Source organism: Musca domestica, unplaced genomic scaffold (genome assembly GCF_030504385.1).
Source record: "Musca domestica strain aabys unplaced genomic scaffold, Musca_domestica.polishedcontigs.V.1.1 4, whole genome shotgun sequence".
Lineage (NCBI taxonomy): Eukaryota > Metazoa > Arthropoda > Insecta > Diptera > Muscidae > Musca > Musca domestica.
The window spans coordinates 19,756,921-19,767,059 of NW_026712328.1; the positions used below are offsets into that span (position 1 = coordinate 19,756,921).

Here is a 10,139-nt window from a genome sequence, read left to right on the forward strand (position 1 = left end):
CTACTTTTGCCACACTGAATCGATCTGAGACCATTAAAAATTGAAATCCTTAAGAGGAAAATTAATGAACTTTTGTTGAAATATCAACGAAAACATCATTAATGAGTGGGCCTACAATTGAAGAAACATTGAAAATGCAACAACAACACCCGAAAATGCAAACAAACGATAACACAACAAACAACAAAATAACATCATTAACAAATTTAAAAACATTTAGTAAATTTCGACAGTTGCTATGTGGACGTTTCCAGCCCAAAAGTGTGTCGAACATTTTAACACTCGCCAAAAGCAATTTGGGAACTGAAAAATGGGTGGATGCTTCAACTCGAGTCATAAAGTCTACTGCAGAATCTTATCCAAAATTGGTATATCCCTATCATTGCCAGACAGCTTGATGATTATATTTATTTGTTTGTTTGGCTGGCGTTTAAATATCGGCCACTTATAGTGGAAATCAAAGCAAGTATTTAGTTTATGTGCAGTTCATTGTGCTAATGATTGTATACGCTTAAGTACTTGACAAATTGTTTGATGTATTGCTTCACTAGAAACTTTAAATTCAGTATTTATGCAGGGTACAACCAAAACCAAAACTTATTTAGATACGCTGTAGAACTAAATGTCTTGCGGTACCACCCTATAGGAAATGAGGAAATGGCGCTGTATCTCTATTTCAAAGACAACGTATTTAGAGGAAAATTTGATCAGGAATTTCTATAACTCTGGACACATTCCGTTACAGAGGACACATACCGTTAGTTATGGCAAAAAAGTATGTCTGTTTCGTTCACACCATACTCTCCAAAGTAATATCCAGTTTGGACCAAATTCCTTAAATATTTGACAAATTTGGATACAGTTCGAAGCTGAGTAATATCAGTAAACTCCTCTACCTTTTGACACCTCTTCAAATATAAAATATTAATAATATTATAAAATTTGGAGTGGAAATTTTTTGTAAAATATGAATTAAATCACAGATGTTCTCCAAACTTTGTGCGTTCCAATATTTCTCTCAACACCACATATACGACAACAATTTTACAAATTTGTTTGTAACTTTCACATTGTTGATCTCAAATCAAGAAATACCGAATTTTAGAACAATGTGGTCTAAATCGTAAAAATATATGGAGGGCTATTATATGTGGTCTATAGGAGAACATGGACCAGTATAGACAATGTTTTGTCACAGGAGTGTGTTTTCCACTACAGACGTCAAATACAAAATTTCAAAAAAAAAATTGGGTAAAATTTGGCTAAAATGATTAAAATGCTGAATATTGGTAGGTACCGTTTAATAAACGTGGCTTAAAATGTCAAAATACCGAATGTCCGAAGGTGTTACGAGTATATGGGTGCTATAGTAAAACGTAGACATGCCTAGATAATGTTCTATTCTAATGTTCCTATATTAACTCTAAATATAAAATTTAGAATAATTCCATAGAAATTTTTGGCTAAAATCGTCAAAATACAGAGTATCAAAGGGTTCCCTTATACGAGGGCTATAGGAAAATTTGGACCTATATATCTTTCAATTTTAAATTCCCATCATTCTAGACACAATGCAAAGTATCATGCCATATTTTAAAGCTCTACGTCAAATAATGGGGGCTCTATATTGATTTCAACAGACAGACATCGTTAAATCCGACGAATATTTGAAGAATCTACGAACATAATCACATAAAAATAACATCCACCATAGTATGGAGGGTATATTAAGTTTGTCATTTCGTTTGTAACATCTGGAAATATACATTGTAGACCCCACAATGTATATAATTTTTAATCAGCATACAATTCTATGTCGATTTAACGATGTCCGTCCGTCAGTCCATGTGATTTTGGTGTGCAGGACTTTTGGTATTGAAAATGATTAATATCGGCCCACGTTTAGGTATAGCCCCCATATAACGGTACCTCCCTATATTCGGTATTTTGATGAGTATTCACCGGAATTGTACCAAATCTCGTATTTGCAGTTCGTAATGGGTGCTACAGCCTGTGACAGAAAATTGGCTAGGCAAGTCTACCTTCTCGTATATCCCCTTATAACGGTGCCACTATATATTCGGTGTCGAATTTGAATATTGTAATAGCCTATGACAAAATTTGCCTATACAGGTCCACGTCTTCGTATAAACCCCAATATAACGGTAATTCCCTATTCAGTATTTTTATGATTTTTAACAGTAGTTTTCAACGTATTATTTTTTTTTTTAATTTCCAAATTCCTTACAAATGGTGGAGGGTATTGAAAGTTCGGCCTGCGGAACTTATTGTGTTACCAAGAAATGCACCCGTAAGGGTTGTTTAAAGCCTTATAACTTCGTCAAAGCCAAGCTGTGGTAGAGGGTACTATGTCTTTGTGCATGTGTTTGTTTTTAAACGCAGAAGGAAACGAAGTAGGTCTATAATTACTTCATAGAATCACATTCTGAGTTTATCCATATCTTTCCGTCTGTCTATGCATTTTTGTAAACAAAGTACAGGTCGCATTTGTTGTCTGATGAAATTCTCTACAAATCATTTGTTTGGCCCAAGGACGAACCCCATTGAAATCCCATATATAGCGTCGTCCGATTTCATGAGCATTGTGCACTAAATGCGTAATAACAGACCGAATCAGAAGAAGTTTAGCACATAGCTCCCATATGTATGTTTCATCCGATTTGGGGCTTAAGTCCCTCATATTTGTAATATACACTCCACAACAATGAAATTTGAATCCTGATATCAGATATACCCCAGTTGTTCCTGTGTAGAAGTAAATACTTCAAAGTTGGAGAAAATCGGTTTAGATAAAGCTATATCTTCCATAAATATGTTTCATCCGATTTGGTGTTTTAGTCCCTCACATTCGTAAAATGCCCTTCACAACAATGATATTTGATATAAGATACCAGATACAGCTTAGAAATGCCTCTGCCAAATTTTACCCATATCGCAGGAATTCATATACATCAAAAACTCATTTTATTCAAACGGTTTTTTCGAGATGATTCATAAAGGTAAAATAAAATTTCTTTTTGGGCAGAAAGAGCCAAAAAAAGAAATACCCTGCACATAAATTTCGTGTAGTGTATAAACCATATATCTAGGTTAAATAGTTTTTTAATAAAACTACATTCGAAATTGTTATATTACAATAGGAAATTATGTTCAAGTCTGTATACCCTCTACCTCGGAATATACATTTAAGACCTCACAAAGTATATATATTTGATCCGCATAAAATTCTATATCGATTTAGCAATATACGTTCGAATATCTGTCTGTATGCCTGTGGAAATCGCTATAGCTTCCGAACAAAAGAAGTAGATTAATGTGTTTTAGGTATGCAGGATTTTTGGTATTTAAAATGATACACGTTTGGGTATATCCCCCCATAAAAATTTACGTTCAGATTTAAGGTCATCAAATAAACCACCAAAAGTTTAGTCACCGAATATGCTGTAAATTGGCATTTTGTGTCCCCATGGATAGTACATAGAACTATCCATAATAGTCTAAGTATTTTGTGTAGTCCCCAAATAAATGTACCTTCCTATATTCGATCCATGCCTTCGTATTGTCCCCATGTAACGGTACATCCCAATATTCAGCAAATTTTCTGTACAGATCAACCCTTTGATTTGTGTCACTCTTTTCATTGGATTTGTTCAAATTTGCCATTTGGAGTTCGTAATGAGTACTATATACTGTGACAGAAATTTTTCTGCGCAGACCCACACGCCTTCGTAAAGCCCCATATAACGGTACCTCCAATATTCTACATTTAAAAGATTTTGGATAATTTTTTCAACAGAATTATCTCAAACTAAGTATTGGAAGTTCGTCTTGACCTTCTCTGGCAGATAATTTGCTATAGGCCCATACGTTTTCATATAGCCCCCATAAAAAATACATTCCTTTATTCGGTATTCTGATGAATTCGAATTCGTATTTTGATGATTTTGGTCCAAATTTATTGACGAAATTTATTGAAATTTGGTATTGAGAGTTTGTAATGGGTTCTATCTCTAGTGGCTGATAGGTCCACATCCACTGTCGATATTCGGTATTTTTACTATTTAGGCCACACTATCGGATTTGCTTCAAATTCGGAATTTATAGTTGATACAATATTGGTTCCATATCGGTTCAAAATGTCCAAGTAATGGTACCTATTGATATCCGGGTTTTGATGGTCCAAGCCACATTCTGCCACAGTGTTTTGTTTATTGCAATTGGCTGTAGATGTTCATATTTTCGTATTGCCATATACAACCGTAACATCAGATTTTCGAACTGTTCAAAATTATAGTCGCGTTTTTCAATGATTTGCGATGCGAAAACGCCGATGTCATAATCTTCTTGACTTTTTCGTGTAATTATTGAAAAATTATATTTTGTCTCAGGATGCATCTAGCGGTATAAATATACTTAAAATCTAAGATTGGCAAATTTAAATTATTATGAGTTTTTGTAAAATTACTACTGACTAGTTCGAAAACTAACGTTAATTTTATACAGACTGTCAGTCTCCCTAAATAGACATGTAATGTCCTGCTAACAAATGGTAGTCTTTTGTGTTACAAAGAGAACGTCTACCATTTAATGGATCGTATATACTAAATATGTCCTTCCGAAGGATCATTTAAACGACCCAAAAGCATATCTTCACAAAAATTTCATCGTGTGTATATACTTTATTAAATTAAATTACACTTTATAAGTGAATTACATTCAATTCTGTTATAATTCTCGTTAATATACGAAATACTACTAATTCTTATCAGACACCAATAACAAGGAAACAATTTCAAAACAGTAATACCCAAAAATAAAAGAATATAAATGATAAGCTCTCATTTATAACCATTTATGTTTTTCCCTTTCATTATTATTTTTTGATAAATGATGTGCTAAACAATTCATTCCTTTGTATCGCCAACAAAACGCAATAAAAACAAGAAGCAAATGCCAAAACCACGAAAAGAAATCATTAAAGTGAAGTGGTAAATAACAAATGACAGATCGATTGATTTGACGCTTAGCACTAAACGCCTCATGCTACTACCAATACGAAATATTGGACATCACACAACAATGTTCGATGTTTGATCATTAACTTTTTACCACTTTAGTTCTTTTTTCGCGCTCATAAAAGATATATACCATGAAATATGGTGGACAGGGACGGATCTACTTACTGGAATCGCCAATATAATAGTCTATGCCAGAAAATCGATAATAAAATAAATAATAATAATAGCCAAAATACTAAAAATATGAATATGGTGTATTCATAATAAATGCGTTCCCTTGAAAAATAAAATACTATGGACAATAAAGTAGCAAAACTAGTTTTTATAGTATGAGAAACAGTTTGAAGCCTTGCATCCGAAGAAACCACCCCAGAAAACCTATAATACGCCTTAACACTACACCCCTTGTTCCGCTCCTGTACTTCATGCATCAACAAAGAACCACATCTCCACCCATTGATATGTTCGGCTACAACTTATTCCACTTATTCAGTCCTTTCAAATGCCTTCAGCAAAACTGAAGAGCTTGTGTTGCACGAAAACCTATCAATCGATCGCCATAATGCAACGCGATCACGACTCATTAATTATCCTTAAACGGTATGTGGCAGCAGTGGATGTTTGTTTGCATGCTGGCGCATTAGTCCAACTTCTTTGAAATAGTTTCGCTTGAGATGTTAAAGTTCCTTTCGCTGGTGCTGGTGGTGTTATTGCTTTGGCAGATACTTGTTTCTGCTCTCGTTAAGAGAAAAAAAACTCCACTTATTCTTAAGTTCGATTGATGCTGGCCAACCAACAACAGGTGTGCTGTGAATGGCTCATTTTTTATATTTCGAAAATATTGATTGATGTCGTGTTTCTGTTCGTACTTTGGAGAGGTTTATTTTTAGTGTAGACTAAGATTTCTAGCTAAATGGTATTTGAAAAATCGTCTATTTGTTCAATGACTGCAACTGTAGTGTATGAACACAGTGCTTAAGTACTCTTATGGGAATTTAAAAATAGCACTGTATTTCCGGGTAATATTTTTGGAAAATCGTAAAATGATTTTTCGTTCAATATAATACTTTTTGTTACTTCCTAAAACTACGCCTTATTTATTGTTCTTGTCATTTGTTCTGGTAGTACAATTTGTTTGTCCTTTTATCAATCTGTCCATGCTAATTTGTAATCACTCTGCATGTGCAATTTTGACCCGACCCCAACAAATTTTGGAGACTGGGTTAGGGTTAGTTGAACAGGAATTCACATTTTCCAATATTGTATTAAATGTTATTTACTACGATAGAGGACGGAAATATGAAGCAATTGGAACGTTATTATGACTGGCCCCGCCTTTAAGATCAAAAACCATGTTAGCTCTTTTACATGACTACACGACATCGTGTCGGGAATTTAAATGAACCAAAGTAAAACTTACAAGGGCATGAAGAACATGATAACTTGGAAATCAGAAATTTTTGATCTTTCCGGCAGAGAGAACTCAGAACGATCGTAGGTTTTTGTTAATAATTTTTTTCCAGGTATATGAGGATTATACGAAAGGTGAACCCAAAAACCACAAAATCTGGCTTTTAATTAGAAATGAACTCATTAGTTATAACTCCTAATAATAGAAAACTTTTTCTGTATATGTCCATGTTTCCCTGTAACAGTAACTCACGATAATCGGTATTTTGATAATTTTGTTCCAAATTGTTGCCGAAATTTATTGAAATTTGGTATTGAGAGTTTGTAATGGGTTTTATCACTGGTGGTTGATAGGTCCACGTTTTACTATATCTCTCATATAACGGTATCTTGGGATACTTGGCATGTTGTTGATTTAAGATTCATTTTTTTCTATCGAATTTGTCTAAGATATTTGTACTTCGTATTTGGTTCTAGGTTCAGAAAATTGTATCGGTCATTGTAGCACATTTATTCGCAATTTTTAATTTGGTTGTTACAGTTTTTTTATGGGCTTTACCTCTCGTGGTATATCATTGCTCATATAAGTCCACGTTTGACACGTTTGAACCACGATACATTTATTATTATTAATTTTTTTTTTTTTTTTTATTTTATTTTATTTTTTTTTTTTGTAATAAAAGATCGAACCTGCCGAACTTAATGTTTGCGTGTAGCCCTCAACAATCGTTATTTTGATGATTTTTGGCCAATTTTTCACGTATCATTACCATTACAGGGATGCTCAAAACAAAAGGTACAAAAAAGTCAATATTAACTATATCGAGGGTCCCCAGGTCGCCCCAATGCGCACGATTTGGTTTTGAAATTCCCTATCGGTTTGTTTAAAATTCGGTATTTGTAATTTGTAACGGTTTATAGCTCCGGTAGCAGAACATTTGCTATATAGGTCCACGTTTTCATATATCCCCTATATGACAATACATTAGGTCATTCCGTGTTTGAATTGTTGTAGCCACATTTTTCAACCGGACCGTTTTAAATTTGCTATTTGAAATTCGCCATTGATAACACCACCACTATAGCAGACGTTTTTATATAGCGCCCAACAATGCGGCGGCCGCAATGGTAATTGTACTGCCAAATAGATTTCAATGACATTTGCTGCTTAAAATGGAACCTGAACAAACATTGATCCAGGTGTTTGAATGTTTATATGATTTTCTTAATTTATATGGGAGAGTCATAAACCGTTTTTATACCCTCCACCATACATAGCATGGAGGGTATATTAAGTTCGTCATTCCGTTTATAAGTTATCGAAATAATAATTTAAGACTCAACAAAAAATATATATTTTTGATCAGCGTAACATTCTAAGACGATGTCCTTTCGTCTGTTTTCGTCTGTTGTAATCACGCTACAGTCGAAACCAATTAAGATAGGAAGCTAAAATTTTGCACAGAACTGTCCTTTGTTTACAGGCAGGTCAATTTCCACGATATTGCATATCCCCCATATAACGGCGATATTCCGTATTTTTTTGATTATAGCCACATTTTTCAATGGAATTGTCTGAAAATCCACACAATGAGTTCCTTGTGAGTATTTTATCCCTTGGAAGAGAATTATATTTATAGGTCCACGACATCGTATAGACCCCCACATATCATATAATATTCGATATTCGGAATTTTGATGATACGTCAAGGAAGTGGACGGGAGGAAGCAAGAACATCAGCAGAAATGGTTCGAAATGGAAAGAAGCGACTTGATCGAAACCCGCGTCGCAGTGGCCGAAAATGGCTCGTGAGCTGAACATATCGCACTATTCCATTCGGCAGATATTGAAAAATGAGCTCGGAGTAATGCAATTGAAATTCCAAAAAGTGCAAGAACTTACACCGCAACAGAAAGAAAATAGACTCAAAAGAGCTAAAGAGTTGCTTCGCTTGGCCGAAAGTGGTGAACTGCCGAATTTGGTTGGACATTCCAACAGGACTCAGCACCATCTCACTCTGCACGCACCATTCAAGAATAGTTACAAAATGAGGTTCCTCGCTTCATTTCCAGCGCACAATGGCCACCAAAATCTCCGGATACCAATCCGTTGGACTATTGTGAGTGGAGTATTTCAGAAAGCATTGTTGGCACTAAAAAATACCAAATTGTCGATCACCTCAAGCAAGCGCTTCACCGGAAATGGGCCAAAATACCGCAGAGCAACATTCGGGCAGAGTATGGGGGATTCATTGGCCGTTTGAAGGTCATAATACGTGCCAAAGGTGACCAATTTGAACAAATCTAAACTTATTCTAAAATTTGATGATATTTCCGACATTTTTGCTTTCATTCAATAAAAATAAAAAAAAAGCAAAAATTATTGCGTTTGATTTTGATGCATTTTTTTTTATCTCACCCTGTAGGGTGATACGTCTTCGTATATCCCCACTTAACGGCTTTCATTTAAGTGGTATTTTTGACGGATTTTTTTTTTTTTTTTTTTTGTTTTAAAAAATTTAAAATTTGTTTCCAAATGGTGGATGGTATAAAAAGCTGCTTAGCTGATTATTTACTTGTTCATGTTAGTTTTCAAGTTTCTCATTTATTTATTCGATTGTCCTCGAAAGGAGTACCATATTTTGTTTTACCACTTTATTAGCACTTTAGATCGATTAATACAGTATTGCCATTTTTTCATTTAACAACTAAAAACTACTAAAAGTTTGACCACGCCAAACTTTTTATAGCCTTTACGATGTTGATATATGGGGTCGAATTCTTCAAAACACGCAAAATTAGGGGTCTTTATATAGGGACTGTCACAGAAATTAGCCTAATGTCTAATATTATTTCAAGGAGTTTAACTACACACAGAGAACTTGAAATATTATATTTCAATTAATTTGGATGGAATATCATGTCAGAACCTTCAAAATACCTAAATATGGACCGATATACCAAATATCTTACACAAACATCTACGACATATATTATTATTTTATTTTTGTATTTTTGTTACGTCTATATTTGTTCAACAGGCAACTTTGAATTTTGTACTGACTAAGAATATATTGAATTTATGGGGTTTTTGATGAATAGATGTTATAAGCGTTTTGACAAAAATATGAAAAAAATATTCACTTACCGAATTAATATAGTCTTGGTTTAATTCGACTTTAAAATTTTGTTTCCAAAAAAAAAAAAAACGCCAACCAAACTCCTCCTCTTTCGGTTCATGTGTATTATAGACAGGTTCGCCTGGACTTTTTCTATTCAAAAGACTAACGCATTAGCCTAATTGCAGGATTTTGTTATTTATTACGTGGTCATTGAAATGAATGTGTACCAAAGCATTTATATTATTTATTTATATATTTACATTTATCTTCCATATGTTTTAATACTTACAAAAACTTTCCAAAACCGTTGCTGCAGAAAATCCGAATGCAACAAGTTGAACACTACGCTACTAAAACGGTACTGAAGTCAGACATGCAGTTGTCCAACATTAGGACCCACAAAAACTACTGGAATTCTTACATTATTCTACTGTTTGTTTGACAACTGCTACCTAGTTTCACATATGCAAATAGTGAAATCAATTGCAGAATTTTCTTGACCTATAGCACGACAATGCAAGGAAGGATTGGAAAAAGAAAGTGAAAAGACCATATGCAATAAAATGGA

The 10,139-nt window shown here is 34.0% G+C and overlaps 1 long non-coding RNA gene across 2 annotated transcripts in view; it reads right to left on the reverse strand.

Moving 5' to 3' along the window:
- LOC109612025 (uncharacterized) overlaps window positions 1-9,658 on the reverse strand; it is a 32,811-nt gene extending 23,153 nt beyond the window's left edge. For both annotated transcript variants that reach the window (XR_009343043.1, XR_002194263.2), the window contains exon 1: window positions 9,598-9,658. This is a non-coding gene — a long non-coding RNA (uncharacterized LOC109612025). The remainder of the gene's footprint in view (window positions 1-9,597) is intronic.
- Window positions 9,659-10,139: the final 481 nt, after the last annotated feature.